Raw genomic sequence first — 18,378 nt, forward strand, 5'->3', positions numbered from 1 at the left:
CCAAAATAAATGAAGGTCATTTTCTTTTAGCAGAGAATCACAGAAAGACTTGCAATAATTTTGTAAAGTTTCTTTGTGTCCAGCTGTATTGGAATGGTCATTTGATAATTCTTTGTTCTGTAAACCTTGATTTTATCACTGATAGAGCATTTCTTTTGGCTTTTCTAAAGTTATTTCAGCACCTGCCACGTATAGTTTGTTTGCTTTCTATTTTTCTAGTCCTGCCCTTGTGGGATGAACTTCTCTGTTGCATAGTAAGGCTCATCCATATTGAGAAACAGAGAAGTCTGAAAGCCCCTCCTTGTGTCTGGTCTTGGTATCTCACTCCTTTCTTGTCTTGACTTTACTGGTTATCTTCAAATGGAAATGGACAGAAAAAACTTGTCAGCTAGGCATGTATATATGTATATTACCAGGTCTTGTCTTAAATTTACACCCAAAGATTCCCCCATGGTATATAACTGAGGACATTCATAGAACACTAAGGGTTATAGGTACAGCTGGGGTTGGCAAACTGTGGGCTTACCTGTTTTTATAAATAAAGTTTTATTGGAACATGGCATACTCATTTCTTTCCATATTATCTAAGATCACTTTTATACTACAAGGGCAGAATTAAGTAGTTGAAATAGTCTTCTTTACTATCTTGCCCTTTAAGAACAAGTTTGCCAATTTATGTCTAGAGTTTGCTCATGTAACATTGAAATAATGGAAATCAAAAGGCACCATGAGACCGGGCATGGTGGCTCACTCCTGTGATCTCAGCACTTTGGGAGGCTGAGGTGGGTGGATCACTTGAAGTCAGGAGTTCAAGACCAGCCCGGCCAACATGGCAAAACCCTGTCTCTACTAAAAATATAAAAAAGCCAGATGTAGTGGTGCGTCCCTGTAATCCCAGCTGCTTGGGACTGAGATGGGAGGATCACTTGAACCGTGGAGGCTGAGGTTGCAGTGAGCCAAGATCACACCAGTGCATTCCAGCCTTTGTGACAGAGCAAAACCCCATCTTAAATAAAATAAAACCCTAAAAAAATATCATGAAGCTATGGAAAATACATTCATTTAGGAAGCCAATAGTAAACAACTGAGGAAATAGTAGTTAAATATAACACTGCACAGTCATCAAATAATAGGATCTTAATGCATAGCCCTATTGTTGGGTGCTGAATAAAATATTAGATACTATTCTTTCCTCTTAAAGGCCCAGAAATTGTAACTTTGTGTTGTTATCCCACTGATAATATTAAGGCCAGGCACAAGGATTTTCAACTTTTGAAGTTTATTTTCTTACTTGAAGCCTTTTATGTAAACTCCTTTGAATACCCACATGAAGGAGAGAGAGTTGGTACTGATAAACTAGTAGGCAGCAGGTTCATAGTGGTTTAGGGTCGGTCAGCAAACCAGTGACAAAACTGGAGATGATGCCAAACAAAATTGATTGCAGTCAGTTCTAGTCAGGGTCATGGTTTAGATATTTTCTAGCCAGAATTAATTAATTTCATGTACAGTAGCATTATTTAATGGTTTGGGGTGTGTGTGTGTGTGTGTGTGTGTGTGTGTGTGTGTGTGTGTGTGTGTGTGTGTGTTTAAAGATGGGATTTTACCATGTTGGTCAGGCTGGTCTTGAACTCCTGACCTCAGGTGATCGCCCGCCTTGGCCTTCAAAGTGCTTGTGTGTTTTTTAAAAAGATGGAATCTCACTGTATTGCCCAGGTTGGTCTTGAACTCTTGAGCTCAAGCGATCCTCTTATCTGCTTCAGCCTCCTGAGTAGCTGGTACTACAGATGTGAACCATTACACCTGGCTTAATGTTTTGTGTTCTTACTTGTTAACTCCCTATATAATATGGCGATATGCCATTGTATAAATAATTTTTAATAATATTTAAATTTGTATTGGTTAAACTATTAACATAGGTAATTTTAATATCTTCAGCTTGTAAAAAGTTTGTAGAAAGGGATTAAGTCCTTTCTTCAAACTCTATCTATCTATCTGTTTATATGTCTATCTATCTATCTGAAAGCTGGGTGTGGTAGTGCACACCTGTAGTCCCAGCTACTCAGGAGGTTGAGGTGGGAGAATCTTTTAAGCCCCGGAGGTTGAGGCTGCAGTGAGCTATAATGGTACCGCTCCACTCCAGCCTGGATGACAAAGTGAGACCCTGTCTCAAAAAAAAAAAAAGAAAGGAAGGAGTTAAGTTGAAAATTAAGAAACCGTGATACCAAGTTCTAAATAGGAAAACATAGTAAATCAATAGAATTTTTGTCTTAATTTAGAAGGGAACATTATGTTGATATACTTAAGTTGGGATAAATTGCAGGTTTAGAGCTTTTTTGTTTAGACATGAGGATATGATTCTTATCTATAATCTATTTGCTCACTTTCCTTCCCTTAAGACATCTGATCAATTGTTTTTTTCTAACTAAATTTCTTTTTAGAGTTGTTAACTTTGACTAGCTCCTATGGGTCAGTTGCTTTATTGAGTACTTGGAATGCTAAGTTTAATAACACAGGGCTGCTGCATTCAGTAAGTTCACACCAGCCTGAAACAGGGCTAGATTTCTCTGATAAGTTTTCCCCAGAACTGTCCAATAAATGAACATTTATGAACTGTCTGTTGTATGCGAAACATGGCTAGATACTTGGGTAAGAGATGAAAAAAATATGCCTAGCCTTTGGAAGCTTCCAGAGTGGTGGTAAGGATAGTGGGGAGAGGTAAATTCATCAAATATGCATAATATGTAGTGGGAACCCAAGTCTGCCCTGAGGGGCCAGGAATGTGTGAGGGCAAAAAGTGGGCCAGTAATGTTCTACGTAGGGGAAGCACCTGTCTTTTCTGTCCTTTACTGCCAGCATCTGATGTTGTCAGTGACCTGCCAGAATCAACAGTAATAATACTGGAGTGATTCCTTGTTACTCTCTGACTCAAACATTTTTCTCAATTTTTATTTATAATTTTACATATAATGTATAATTTGGTTTTGAAATTGTTATTTTATTTTTTAATAGAGACAGGGTCTCGCTGTTTTGCCCAGGCTGGTTTTGAACTCCTAAGCTCAAATAGTCCTCCTGCCTCTACCTCCCAAAGTGCTTTGCAGGTGTGATTACAGGTGTGAGCCACTGCGCCCAGCCATAGTTTGTTTTAAGCATCTATATGTTCAGGCAGTATGGTAGGCACTTTCACTCTGTGTTTTCTGTGATATAGTTTATTCTACTGCATTTTCTTACAAACTGTAATTATTCTTATTTCCAGTTAAAACAGATGATAGGCTGGGCATGGTGGATTATGGCTATAATCCTAGCACTTTGGGAGGCTAAGGTGGGAAGATCACTTGAGTCCAGGCATTCAAGACCAGCCTGGGAAACATAGTGAGACTTAATTTTTTTTTTTTTTTTTTAATTAGCTGGGTGTGATGGCATTGACTTGTTGTACCAACTACTTGGGAGGCTGAGATAGGAGGATAACGTAAGACCAAGAGTTCAAGGCTGCAGTAAGCTGTGGTCATGCCCACTGCACCACAGTATAGGCAACAGAGTAAGACCTGGTCACACACCCAAAAAATAGATCATAGATATAGACTGCTTTTTCATTCTCTTGGCAATAGTCCTTTCTATTTCCTCCTGTATTAGTCCATTTTCACACTGCTATAAATATACCACCCAAGACTGGATAATTTATAAAGGAAAGAGGTTTAATTGACTTACAGTTCTGCATAGCTAGGGAGGCATCAGGAAACTTAGAAGTATGGTGGAAGGCAAAGAAGAAGCACGGACCTGCTTCACAAGGCAGCTGGAAAGAGAGAAAGTGAAGCAGAAAGCCCCTTATAAAGCCATCAGCTCTGGCGAGAACTCACTCAGTATCATGAGAAGAGCATGGCAGAACCACCCCCATGATCCAGTCACCTGGGGGGTTATGTGTGGGGATTACAATTCGAGATGAGATTTGGATAGGGACACAGAGTCAAACCATATCACATCCTGACCATGCTTTATGCTATAGCTAAGAAAGTCTACCTGCTCTTCTCCCATGCTGAATTCTGATGATCTTCCCTGATTCCTCTTGCCAAAAGCTAGTCCAGTGTGGACTTGCGCCTGTAGTCTTAGCTACTTGGGAGGCTGAAGTGGGAGGATCATTTGAGACTAGGAATTAGAATCTGCATTGAGTTATTATCTTGCCACTGCGCTCCAGCCTGGGCAACAGAGCAAACCCTATCTCTTAAAAAAAAAAATGCTGAGAAAACATTCTATTCTATACTGAGTTTGTGTTCCTAGGTTAAAAAAAAAAATTAAAATATAAAAACAATTTTAAGGAAAAGAAAATAAAGGCCAGGCTCAGTGTCTCATGCCTATAATCCCAGCACTTTGGGAGGCTGAGGTGGCGGATCACCAGAGATAGGGAGTTTGAGACCAGCCTGTCCAACGTGGTGAAACTTTGTCTCTACTAAAAATTACAAAAAAAAATTACCCAGGTGTGGTGGTATGCACCTGTAATCCTGGCTACTTGGGAGGCTGAGGCAGGAGACTCACTTGCACCTAGGAGGCAGAGGTTGCAGTGAGCTGAGGTAGCACCACTCCAGTCCAGCCAGGGCGACAGAGTAAGACCCTCTCTCAAAAAAAAAAAAAAAAAAAGGGGGGGAACTCTCGTAGCATTTTAAAGAATTTCTTACTTAGAGGCCTCAGAAATAACACCACACATCTACATCTATCTGATTCTTGACAATCCTGACAAAAGCAATGGGGAAAGGATTCCCTATTTAATAAATGGTGCTGGGGAAACTGGCTAGCCATATGCAGAAGACTGAAACTGGACCCTTCCTTACACCTTATACAAAAATTAAGATGGATTAAAGACTTAAATGTAAAACCTAAAACGATAAAAACCGTAGAAGAGGACCTAGTACCATTCAGAACATAGGCATGGGCAAAGACTTCATGACTAGAACACCAAAACCAATTTTAGCAAAAGCCAAAATTGACAAATGGGATCTAATTAAAGAGCTTTTGCACAGCAAAAGAAACTATCATCAGAGTGGACAGGTGGCCTACAGAATGGGAGAAAATTTTTGCAGTCTATCTATCTGACCGAGGGCTAATATCCAGAATCTACAAGAAACTTAAATTTACAAGAAAAAAACCCAATCAAAAAGTGGGCAAAGGATATGAATAGATACTTCTCAAAAGAAGACATTTATGCAGCCAACAAACATGAAAAATATCTCATCCTCACTGGTCATTAGAGAAATGCAAATAAAAACCACAATGAGATACCATCTCACACTAGTTAGAATGGCAGTCATTAAGTGGCTCATGCCTGTAATCCCAGCACTTTGGGAGGCCAAGGGGGCAGATCATAGGGTCAGGAGTTAAGACCAGCCTTGCCAATATGGTGAAACCCCATCTCTACTAAAAATACAAAAATTAGCCGGGCATGATGGTGGGCGCCTATAGTCCCAGCTACTAGGGAGGCTGAGGCAGGAGAATCACTTGAACCCAGGAGGTGGAGATTGCAGTGAGCCAAGATCGCACCACTGCACTCCAGCCTGGGCAACAGAGCAAGACGCCACCTTAAAAAAAAAAGTCAGGAAACAACAGGTGCTTGAGAGGATGTGGAGAAATAGGAATGCTTTTACATTGTTGGTGGGAGTGTAAACTAGTTCAAACATTGCGGAAGACAGCGTGGTGATTCCTCAAGGATCTAGAACCAGAGATACCATTCGACCCAGCAATCCCATTACTGGGTATGTACCCAAAGGATTAGAAGTCATTCTACTATAAAGACACATGCATACATATCATGCATATGTGTGTTTATTGCAGGACTATTTACAATAGCAAAGACTTGGAACCAACCCAAATACCCATCAATGATAGACTGGATGAAGAAAATATGGCACATATATCCCATGGAATACTATGCAGCCATAAAAAAAGAATGAATTCATGTCCTTTGCCGGGACGTGGATGAAACTAGAAACCATCATCCTCAGCAAACTAACACAGGAACAGAAAACCAAACACCACATATTTTCCCTCATTAGTGGGAGTTGAACAGTGAGATCACATGGACACCGGAAAGGGAACATCACACACTGAGGCCTGGTTTGGGGGTGGGGGGCAAGAGGAGGGAGAGCACTAGGACAAATATCTAATGCATGTGGGGCTTAAAACCTAGGTGACGGGTTGATAGGTGCAACAAACCACCATGGCACATGTATACCTGTGTAACCTGCACATTGTACACATGTATCCCAGAACTTAAAATTCTTACTTGTGTTCATGGCCGGGCACGGTGGCTCACACTTGTAATCCCAGCACTTTAGGAGGCTGAGGCAGGTGGTTTATTTGAGGTCAGGAGTTGGAGACCAGATTGACAACATGGTGAAACCCCATTGCTACTAAAAATACAAAATGTTAGCTGGGTGTGGTGGTGCATGCCTGTAGTTCCAGCTACTCAGAAGGCTGAGGCAGAATTGCTTGAACCCAAGAGGTGGAGGTTGCAGTCAGCTGAGATTGTGCTGCTGGACTCCCACCCAGCAACAGAGAAAAAAAAATTCCTTATGTCCTTATGGAATATATTATTTTAGATGTGGATATTCTAGAGATTGATGGTGGTGATGTTTGGATAACAGTATGGATATGGATTTACTTAATGCTGCAGAACTCTGTACACTTAAAAATGCTTAAAATGATAATTTTATATTATGTGTATTTTACCACAATAATAAATATAGAAGTAAATAGTGTGGAGGGGCCAGGTACAGTGGCTGTCTCTTGTAATTCCAGCACTTTGGGAGGCCAAAGCAGGAGGATCAAGTGTTAAAAACCAGCTTGGGTAACATAATGAGACCCTTCTCTTTACAAAAAAATACAAAAATTAGCTAGGTATGGTGGTGTCCACCTATAGTCCCAGCTACTTGGGAGGCTGAGGTGGGAGGATTGTTTGAGCCCAGGAGGTCGAGGCTGCAGTAAACCAGAATTGTACTGCTGCACTCTATACCCTGGGTGGCAGAGTGAGACCCCCATCTCAAAAAGAAAAAGGAAACTGGAGAGGGCAGTTTGCTTTCAAACTATCAAAGCAAGGCAAAAAGTAGTTTCTATGACTTTTTTTTTTTTTTTTTTTTTTTTTTAAGATGGGGTTTCACCATGTTGGTCAGGCTGGTCTTGAACTCCCGACCTCAGGTGATCCGCCCGCCTTGGCCTCCAAAGTGCTTGGATTATAGGCGTGAGCCACCACGCCTGGCCGTTTCTATGACTTTTTGCCAGGAATCCTCAATCCTTACTCATCTATTGTGTTTTATAGTCTCCTTTATCCGATATTAATGTAGCCAGTCCAATTTTCTTATGGGTATTTGCAGAGCATGTAATTTTCTGTCCTTTCACTTTTAACCTGTGTTGGCGTTGGTTTTTTGAGGCAGAGTCTCACTCTCACCCAGGCTGGAATGCAGTGCATGATATCAGCTCTCTGCAACCTTCACCTCCTGGGCTCAAGTGATCTTGTGCCTCAGCCTTCCAGGTAGCTGGGATTACAGGTGTGTACCACAACACCTGGCTGATTTTTGTATTTATAGTAGAGATGGGATTTCACCATATTGGCTAGGCCTGTCTTGAATTATCAACCTCAGGTGATCCACACCCCGCCCCTCTGCCACTTAAAATGTTGGGATTACAGGTGTCAGCCACCACTCCTAGCTCTTTATGTGGATTTCATTTACCATCTGGTATCATTTTTTTCAGCCTGAAGGGCCGGCTTTAGTATTTCTTTTTTCTTTTTCTAAGGTTCCCATCAGATGGTTAATGTGCTGAAGTCATAACAAGGTTTGAAGGAGGCACATCATACACATGAGCATGAAAACCCAATCGTCATGCTTATGAACTGCAGACGGATTTCTTTCGTATTTCTCCTAAGTCAGATCTGCTAACTAGGAAGGCCTGCTGTCTTTTTTTGTCTGGGAATGTCTTATATTTTTATTTTTGAAGGATAGTTCTGTTGGATGTGTTAGTTTTTCATTGCTGAATTAAAAATTACCACAATTGTAGCCCTTAAAATACCCCCAGCCAGATGCAGTGGTGTGTGCCTATAGTCCCACTACACAGGAGGTTAAGACAAGAGAATCACTTTAGCCCAGGAGTTTGAGGTGGCTACAGTGTGCAATGATCATGCCTGTAAATAGCCTGCACTCCTGCCTGGGAAATAAGCAAGATACAACTGTCTCTTTAAAAAAAATTTTTTTAAAATAAATAAGTGGAGTTTTAAATTAATTAAACACCACCAAATATTATCTAACAAGTTTCTGTAAGTGAGAAGTCTGAATATGGCTTGTTTGGCTCAGGGTCCCACAATCCCTGCAATCAAGGAGGTTGGTCAAGGTTGTGGTTTCATCTGAGTCCTGGGAGTTCTCTTCCAGGCTTACATAGTTGTGGGCAGTATTAATTTTCTTGGAGTTGTAGAGTTTAGAGTAGTCTTCCTCTTAAAGGCCAATGGAAAAATGTCTTTTGTCTCGGGGAAGACTAAAGCCCGCCTTTAAGGGGGCTCACCTAATTAAGTCAAGGCCACTCACAAAAAACTCAGTGAAGTTAAAGTCAAACTGATTAGGGAGTTTAATTAACATCTGTAAAATCCCTTCACCTTTGCCATGTAATGTAACCTAATTATGGAAGTGACATCCATTGCGTTCATAGGCCTCACTCACATTCTAGGGGAGGTGTGTATGCCAAGGGGTGGCAGTTTTAGGCACCATCTTAGAATTCAGCCTCCCACACTGGATAGGAAATTCTTTGTTGATTTTCTTTTTTTTTTTTCCCCCTTTTTCTTTTTTCGAGCACTCTGAATATGCTACTGGTTCCTTGTCTCCACTGTTTCTGGTGAGAAGTCAACTGTTAATCTTATTATGGTCCCCTGTAGTGATGAGTAGACTTCTCTTGCCACTGTAGCCAACATTTTGCTTTTCTTTGGCTTTTAACAGTTTTCCTATAATGTTTGTTAGGTGGAGATCTCTTGGTGTTTATCCTACTTAGAGTTCATTGAGCTTCTTGGATGTATAGATTAAGGGTTTAGTCAAATTTTTAAAGTTTTCAGCCATTATTTATTGTTTCTTTGTCTCATTGTGGGACTCGCATTACGTGTGGATTGATAGACTTGATGGTGTCCTACAGGTCCCTGAAGCTCTGTTCATTCTTATTTTTTTTTCTTTCTTTCTGCTCTTCAGAATGGATAATTTCTTGGTTTGTCGTCAAGTTTGCGGATGCTTTTGTCTGCCAGTTTGAATCTGCTGTTGATCCCCTTCAGTTAATTTTTCATTTCAGCTATTGTACTTTTCAGCTGTAGAAGCGCAATTCAGTGGTTTTTTTATAATCTCTTTTTCTTGAGATTCTCTATTCTTTGAATCATTGTCATCATGCTTTCTTTTAATTCTTTAAGCATGGTTTCCCTTAATTTGAACATACCGATAGCTGCTTGGAAATCCTGGATGGTTGAACAGCTAAACCTTCCCAGAGACCATTTCCACTGATTTTTTATCCTTTTGTCTATGGCTCACACTTTTCAGTTTCTTTGCATGTCTCATAATTTTTTGTTAAACTGAACATTATAGATAATACATTGTAGAGACTCTGAGTTAGACTGCCTGCTGCCCCTCCCCCAAGGGGAGGTGGTTGTTGCTCTTTATTTTTTTAGGGACTTGCCTGTGTTAAGTCTGTAGTGTGAGGTAATGATAGCACTGACCAATTTTTTTTTTTTTTTTGTTATGTTGGTGGTTTGTTGTTGTTGTTGTTGTTGGTTTAAGCCAGGTTTTCTAAGGGTCACCTCGAATCAGTTTGCTAGCTTATCTTAATGGTCAGAAATGACTGGTCAAAGGTCATGCATAGCTACTTGAGCCATTGAGGCTTCAGTCTTTTTCATTTTTTTAAGAGACAGGGTCTTGCTATGTTGGCCAAGTTGGTCTTGAACTCCTGGCCTCAAGCAGTCCTCCCACCTTGGCCTCCCGAAGTGCTAGGATTACAGATGCGAGCCACTGTACCTGACCAACTTCTGCTTTTTGCCAGTGCAGGTTGGGAAATGAAGTCAAAGTTTGGGCAGTTTACAAGTTTGCCCCAGCTTTTACTTCGTGCCAAGTCTTCTCTTGTCCTTGGCTCTCCTGTGCCTGCGAAAGGTCTCATTCAGTCATGGATGTTTAAACAACTAGGGTCCTCTCCAGCTGAGCATGCACACAGCTTTGTGTAATCACACAGAGACTTTCAGATCTCCACAGATACGTGGAAGCTAATCAAGGCCCACCATAGCTATGAAATTCTTCTGGTAAGTCTGCTGATTTGTTGCTTGCCCCTAATATTGCAACCTTGGGTTGCTGCAGTATTAGCCTTCCCCACTGTTTGCCGCCAGTATTGCTGTTGGTTTCAACAATACTTCTGCATTTGGGACTTTTCTATATTCTACTCCTAACCAGTGACCCCCCTTCAGCAGTGATGGTGCTAGTTTTCACAGCTTGCCCCATCCTGGTAGAACTACCATTGATAGAGCTGGTGGAGCATGGTAGTAGTAGCTCTAGGTTAAAACACACAGACTTCTGGCCAGGTGTGGTGGCTCATACCTGTAATCCCAGCACTTTGGGAGGCCGAGGTGGGTGGATCACTTGAGGTCAGGAGTTTGAGACCAGCCTGGCTAACGTGGTGAAACTCCATCTTTACTAAAAATACAAAAATTAGCCAGGCATGGTGGCAGGCGCTCATAATCCCAGCTACTTGAGAGGCGGAGGCAGGAAAATCACTTGAACTTGTGAGGTGAAGGTTGCAGTGAGCCAAGATCATGCCACTGCACTCCAGCCTGGGCAACAAGAACAAAACTTCTTCTCAAAAAAAAAAAAAAAAAAAAATACCACACATAAAAACACACATACACACACACACGCACACACACAGAGAGAGAGAGAGAGATTTCTGTTCTTAACTGAGTTCAGTAGTAGCACTCTCTCTGTTAATGGACATGTGACCTTGAACAAGTTACATAACTCCTCTCTTTTGAATATCTTCAGCCATAAAATAAAACTTCAGAGGAGTAAATGTGACTTAAGGCATAATATTTGCCCTACATTAAGTATTCAATGTGTGATAATATGTGAGAATGTGTGAGAAAAATGTGTAGTAATAGTTTCTACTTAATTATTATGGTAAGTGACAGTATTTTCTTTCTTTCTTTCTTTTTTTTTTCTTTCAAGACACAGGGTCTTGCTATGTTGCCCAGGCTGGTCTTGAATTCTTGGCCTCAAGCAGTCCTGAGTAGCAGGAATTACAGACATGAACCTCTACACTTGGCTCGTTTTAAAGGTGGTTAAACTCAGATTAGAGAAGGAAAGTAATTTGGCATGATCATACTGTTAATAAGTTCCAGAAAGAAGACTTGAACCCAGGTCTGCTTAACTAATTCATTTGTTCCATGCTACTTCTAGGAATCAGAAAAGGTGTCATGGGCTGGGCACAATGGCCCACACCTGTAATCCCAGCACTTTGGGAGGCTGAGGCAGGTGGATCACTTGAGGTCATGAGTTCAAGACCAGCCTGGCCAACGTGACGAAACCCTATCTCTACCAAAAATACAAAAAAATTAGCTGGGCATGGGGGCGCATGCATGTAATCCCAGCTCCTCGGGAGGCTGAAGTAGGAAAATCTCTTGAACCCAGGAGGTGGAGGTTTCAGTGAGCCAAGATTGTGCATGGCACTCCAGTCTGGGTGACAGAGTGGGGTGACAGAGTGAGACTCTGTCTCAAAAAGAAGAGAAAAGGTGTCACAAGTTTGTGATTAGCTCCTTAGCTCCTATCATTGATAGAAAGAAAATATTAAATTATACTTACATATATTTGTTTGCATTTTACCCTCACCCCATGTAACATGTCAAGAACTTACACTATGAACGGGATATACCAGTTATTTGAACCTTGTGTGTTTGTCTAAGATACAGCCTTAGTGAATAAAACCTGGAATTTCTTAGGTGAGTGGAAAAATAAGAGACTTTAAACTCTTCATCCACAAATATGAACATCAAAACTTGGACACTTTTTAAAAAAATTTCTTTTTTAGGGGAGTTTCAGGTGGAGGTTTCACTGTGTTGCCTAGGCTGGTCTCAAATTCCTGGGCTCAAAGCATCTGCCCACCTCAGCTTCCCTAGTAGCTAGGACTACAGGCACATGCCACCACACCTGGCTCTCTTGAACACTTTTGATACAAACGATGTAAGTAGCTATAAAAAGTATTCTTAGAAAAATTTTGTTAGCTTTAAGGCCTCTGAGCCTAAAGTGTTATACATATATGTTTTTATCATAATGTACTCCAAAAATTATGTACTGTTTTACAGAAACTTCCCCAGTGGTGTTCCATCTCTTTACTTCTCTTTCCTTATCCTGACCTATCCTTGTCTGTACTGTGACACCTACTCTGCTTTGGTCTCCTTTTATAATTCTTAGCTGTGTCATAAAATTGGCTAAGGCAGGGACAATGTTCATATTCTTAGTTCATGGTAGATTCTTTTGGGGGAGAAGTGGGTATCCATTATAGTTGATCCCCCCTCCTCCTTTTTTTTTTGAAGCAGGGTTTCGCTCTGTCACCCAGGCTGGAGTGCAGTGGTGTCATCTCAGCTCACTGCAGCCTTGACCTCCTGGGCTCAGGTGATCTCCCATTTCAGCCTCCCGAGTTGCTGAGACTATAGGTGTGTGCCACCATGCCTAACTGATTTTGTATATTTAGTAGAGATGGGGTTTTGCTTTATTGCCAAGGCTGGTCTCAAACTCCTGAGCTCAAGCTGTCAGCCCACCTCAGCCTTCCAAGGTGCTGCAATTACAGGCATGAGCCACTGCACCCAGTCCATCATGGTAGATTCTTTTTTTTTTTTTTTTTGGAGGCAGCCTTGCTCTGGTTGCCCAACCTGGAGTACAATGGCGTGATCTCGGCTCACTGCAACCCCTGCCTCCCTGGTTCAAGTGATTCTCCTGCCTCAGCCTCCCAAGTAGCAGGGATTACAGGAGCCTGCTGCCATGCCCAGCTAATTTTTGTATTTTTAGTAGAGATGGGGCCTCACCATGTTAGCCAGGCTGGTCTTGAGTTCCTGACCTTAGGTGATTGATCCACCTGCCTCAGCCTCCCAAAGTACTGAGATTACAGGTATGAGGCACTGCGAATGGCCTTGTGGTAGATTCTTGATGCCTTTTATGCTGTATACTTATTAGCATTCTAAGTAACGTCTTTTTTGTGTGTGTGTGTGTGAGAGGTGGAGTTTCACTCTTGTTGCCGAGGCTGGAGTGCAATGGCACAATCTTGGCTCACTGCAACCTCCACCTCCCAGGTCCAAGCGATTCTCATGCCTCAGCCTCCCAACTGGGACTACAGGCGTGTGCCACCATGCCGGGCTAATTTCTACTAATTTTTAGTAGAAACAGGTTTTTACCATATTGGCCAGGCTAATCCCGATCTCCTGACCTCAAATGATTCACCGACTTTAGCATCCCAAAGTGCTGTGATTACAGGTGTGAGCCACTGCTCCTGGCCCAAGTCTATTTACTTTTGAGTTACCAAGTTTTTAAGAGATGAAATACTATCCTCTCATAATCTGCTTCTTGTTTAGCATAATCCTACCAAAGTCAGATTATTGCTTCAGTTGATTATTGCTGTGTAAAAATGCTAAAAATTGATAAATGAAAACAGTTACAGTTAAATATTTACTTCATTACAATTCTACAGTCTGGTCAGGTCTTAGAAGAGATGGCTTGTCTCTATTCTGCTTGATATCTGTGGGGCCACTTGACTGGGGCTGGAGGACTTATTTTTGAGATAACTCAGTCATATGGCTGGCTGCCAGCTGGGAGCTCAGATGGGGATGTAGATCAGGTCCTCAGTTCTCCTTCATAGGGAGAGCTAGACTTCTCATGGAATAACGGTGACAGGATCCTAAGAATCTCTTTATGAACAAATGTTCCAAGAGACAGTCTGCAATACACAAATGTTTAATCAAAGACAGTCACATGGCCAAGCCAGTGTCAGAGAGGTTACAGAAAGATATTTAAATACTGAGTGTCATGGTTTACTGTAGGCTACCAAAGTAGCTACTACTATTGCAGTGTTCCTTCTCATTCTATAGCAAAGTAGCCTTTCTGGAGGACAACTTGAAGACTTAACTGATAGTCTTTGGCCTAGTAATTTCACCTTTAGGGTTTATCCTAAGGAAAATATTTAAACTCCCTGGATCTGTATCAAGGCTTTATCTAGTTCTCATCCATGGCATTTTGCTCAGAGTTAGATAGGTGGTTAATGCAGGAATTCAGATTAAAACAGATTTTTTAGGCCGGGCGCAGTGGCTCACGCCTGTAATCCCAGCACTTTGGGAGGCCTGGGCGGGTGGATCACGAGGTCAAGAGATCGAGACCCTCCTGGTCAACATGGTGAAACCCCATCTCTACTAAAAATACAAAAAATTAGCTGGGCATGGTGGCGCGTGCCTGTAATCCCAGCTACTCAGGAGGTTGAGGCAGGAGAATTGCCTGAACTCAGGAGGCGGAGGTTGCGGTGAGCCGAGATCGCGCCATTGCACTCCAGCCTGGGTAACAAGAGCGAAACTCTGTCTCAAAAAAAAAAACAGATTTTTTCGTTCCAAAACTGTGCCTTTAATCATTGTACTACACAGCCTCCCACCCAGGGTTGTCTGTATATAATCAAGTTAATGCTATGAGAAGCTGATAATATATTTAATAAAAATAAGATTTTTACATATAAAAAATCTAAAAGGCTATATGCTGAAATGGAATATCTACAAATGAATATGTATTATTCTTTTTTTTTTTTTTGAGACGGAGTCTTGCTCTGTCGTCCAGGCTGGAGTGCAATGGTACTATCTTGGCTCACTGCAACCACCACCGCCCAGGTTCAAGCGATTCTTCTGCCTCAGCCTCCTGAGTAACTGGGATTGCAGGCATGTGCCACCATGCCCAGTTAATTTTTTTTATATTTTTAGTAGAGATGGGGTTATACCATGTTGGTCAGGCTGATCTTGTGATCTGCCCCTTTATGCCTCCCTAAGTGCTGGGATTACAGGCATGAGCCACTGCGCCCAGCCATATTATTTTTTTAATTGTAAGGATATCTTTTATAAGTCCACCATACAAACTTAATATATTCATATGTATGTGTTTTGTTTTGTTTTGTTTTTTGAGACAGAGTCTCACTCTGTCTCCTAGCTAGAGTGCGCTGGTACAATTTTGGCTCACCTCAACCTTTGCCTCCTGGGTTCAAGGAATTCTCCTGTCTCAGCCTCCTGAGTAGCTGGAACTACTGGCGTGTTGCCACCATGCCTAACTAATTTTTATGTTTTTAGTAGAGACAGGTTTTGCCATGTTGGCCAGGCTGGTCTTGAACTCCTGACCTCAGGTAACCTGAGCCAACCGTCTCGGCCTCCCAAAGTTCTGGGATTACAGGCTTGAGCCACCACACCCCGCTGTCACATGTATATGTTTTTTATATATTTTATTTTTAACCTGATTACTCAAATACTGGTCTCCACCCTTTCATCCAAACATTAAAGAGCTATGTGATAAATTGTGGTTGTGAATGCTACATGTAATGAATCTTGGAAGAGTATTCCACTCTCCCCTCCCCATCCCCCAATTTACACTGTAAATCTAATGTAAATACAACCCTTGAGGAGGATGTCTTGAGATCCCTGTAGTCCATAGCTGCCTGATGCTGTGTATGTAAAAGCTTAGAAAATACGAGTACCTACTGAATAGAGCTTCTTAAACCAATATTTTTTAACTGGTTTCCACATCATAGTTTTACTTATAATACTTTACACTCCATTGTCACAGTATTAATCCAAATCACTACCCTTAAAGAGGTAAAATGTTATTGTCCATATCTGTCCCAGCTAAACCAGAATTTCTTGGTGATTGTACAGATTCCTAAGTTCCTAACCCTCATTCACTTTTTTTTAAGTCTAAGGCAGCAGTTCTTGACCCTGGCTGCACTTGAGACTCATTTGAAAATACTGTTGGTTAGTTTCCACTCTAGATCATTTGAATGAGATTCTCTAGTTGGTGTTACTTGGGAGTGTGATTCTTAGGATTGGACAAGTTGAGAAGATATAGAAAATAGTTTTGCATTTTAAAGATTGTCCAAAAAAAGGTTTTAAACTATTAGTAGACAATTTTCTTTCAGCATGAGCCTGTAGAATTAGGTAAATGTTCATGAATTATTATGAATGAATTTTCCTTTACAATAGAATTATTACTGTACAATTTCACTAAAGATTTCTCATTGCAAACCTTTTGTGAGCTCACAAATGAGTCTTGTTGCTAATTCGCAAATGAAGAATACTGACAATGTAGGAAAAGTACCTGGAATGCCTTGGTTTATGCATTTAAGGTAGTCTAGATCATTTCTTCTCTACTGCTTTGGAAATTATACCATAAAGGATACCTCTTTTAAAATAACGAGGAATTGTATCACTGGAAGGCCATGTCCTTATTTTTTAAAGAAAGAAATAAAGAAAGAAACTAAATACTTTGGCTTAGTGACAATCTACATTTCAAAGGTTCTGTGGACTAAAAGCTTATTCTCCATTTAAATGACTTCTTCTCAGCCTTATTAAGAGTTCATCTAGGTTATAAACCATATCTCTAGTTATTCATGCTGTTCCAGATTGGGTAAAACAGGTATCAGAAGTACTGAAGGGCGAAGTAATAGCTTAAGCACTTCTCAGTTTATCTTTTATCTCTAGATGTAGATATTTGGAGAAATGCAGCTGTTTAATGAGAACTGTAGTGAGGCATCCATTTACATCTCTTAGGATTGGTTGAATAGAGTATGGCCTATTGAGTATACTTTTGATGTTGTTGCCAGTCTCTTTTCAAATGTACACGTGACACTATCTGAAGAAATACTAGAAACACCTAGTAAACATTTTTCTAATATCTATTGTTAAGCTATATTCAGGTGATCACATTTTGGGGCTTGGTTTTCTGCTTGGCTATCAGTGATGATCAGGTAACATATAGGGTGTCTGTGAGCTGCTGACTTTAATAGGTCAGCCTGTGTAAGTGTATAAGACCTACCTTTTTGGAGACCAATAATGTGGTAGTTTCTGTGCTTAGACTTGAAGGGAGCACTTGTTTTAGACCTCTATATTATGGTTTCAGAAATCTTTTTCTTAGTATATAATGTCCATTTAGATTCCTGATGATCTTACCCTGTGTGATTAGTAATACTTTTTGTGGAAAATGGCTGGTTTATCTTTTATAAAAATAGTAGTTTAAGAGTATCCGGCATACACATATCTCTTTTAACATTTTATCACTTTGCAGTTTAGTTCCTGGTATATTATAACAAATAGACAGCAACAAAATAACATTGAATAATTCTCCTCGGGTTTTTATTGTTGTTCTTTTCTAGTTCTTTGAATGTCCCAGGATCTTGTAATTATTTCATCACTTTTTCATGAGCTAAGCAAAATATATTGTCATTTTGCAAATGAAAAGCAAGATACCCAGCAGCTTCAGCATTATCCCAGATTTCTCCAGGAAGATTACAAATACCCAAGTAGATTATAAACCCTTTTAAAATTCTATGTATTAAATAAACAAATTGAGAACATGCTGTACTTACACATCTGTATATTCACACTGTATTTTGCAGGGAGTGGGACTTTCCTTCAGCAAAGCAATCTCTCCCCTAATGTTTAAAGTTAGATGAATAACTTCACCTAAAAATGCGAATTCTCCTAGAAGAAGAATTTATTCTGTGCTCTGATAGTTTTGAAAGTTTCAATTAGCCAGGCAAATTCTAAATGGCATTAGATTGTATTATGAAGGGCTGGTTCAAGAAAAAGGTATTCAAAGGTGGGGAAAATATAACTATTGGAGGAATCCGACCTCTCCTTACCCAGTGATCCAGTAATGGGACAGACTGACATTATGTGCCTTCTAGTGTGATGCCTCAGAAACCGCCAACATTCTTGCCATTTAGGAACATCATTAATGCCAACAATGCATAACAAAACTGGTCATGAGGAAACAGACAAACCCAAATGTAGAATGTAGCTCAGATAGCTGGCCTGAACTCTATTGTAAGTGTCTTGAATGACAAAAAGGCAGGGAGTGACTATTCTAGATTAAAGGCTAAAGAAACAACCAGAGGTGGGAGGATCCCTTCAGCTCGAGTTCTGCCTGTAGTTCACTAGGATCTTGCCACTATACTCCACCTTTGGCAACTCTGGGAGACCCCCTTTTTTTTTTTTTTTTTTGTCTTTTTTGATAATGTAGGTGATCTATTTTATAGTTTTCCAAATAAATGTTACTAAGTAGTGGTAACAAGTTAACTAGCATTTGGCGAATAATTAATAACAAAGGC

At 40.6% G+C, this 18,378-nt stretch overlaps 1 protein-coding gene and 1 non-coding gene across 3 annotated transcripts in view; one reads left to right on the forward strand and one right to left on the reverse strand.

Moving 5' to 3' along the window:
- Window positions 1-18,378, forward strand: part of SNX3 (sorting nexin 3) — a 45,131-nt gene that overhangs the window by 10,160 nt on the left and 16,593 nt on the right. The window lies entirely within an intron of this gene.
- LOC116549836 lies at window positions 7,782-7,885 on the reverse strand. The gene has a single exon (XR_004268112.1). It is a non-coding gene; the product is annotated as a small nucleolar RNA U13 (small nucleolar RNA).

This window comes from Sapajus apella, unplaced genomic scaffold, assembly GCF_009761245.1.
Source record: "Sapajus apella isolate SASKATOON/1434 unplaced genomic scaffold, GSC_monkey_1.0 scaffold6, whole genome shotgun sequence".
In the NCBI taxonomy this organism is placed as follows: Eukaryota; Metazoa; Chordata; class Mammalia; order Primates; family Cebidae; genus Sapajus; species Sapajus apella.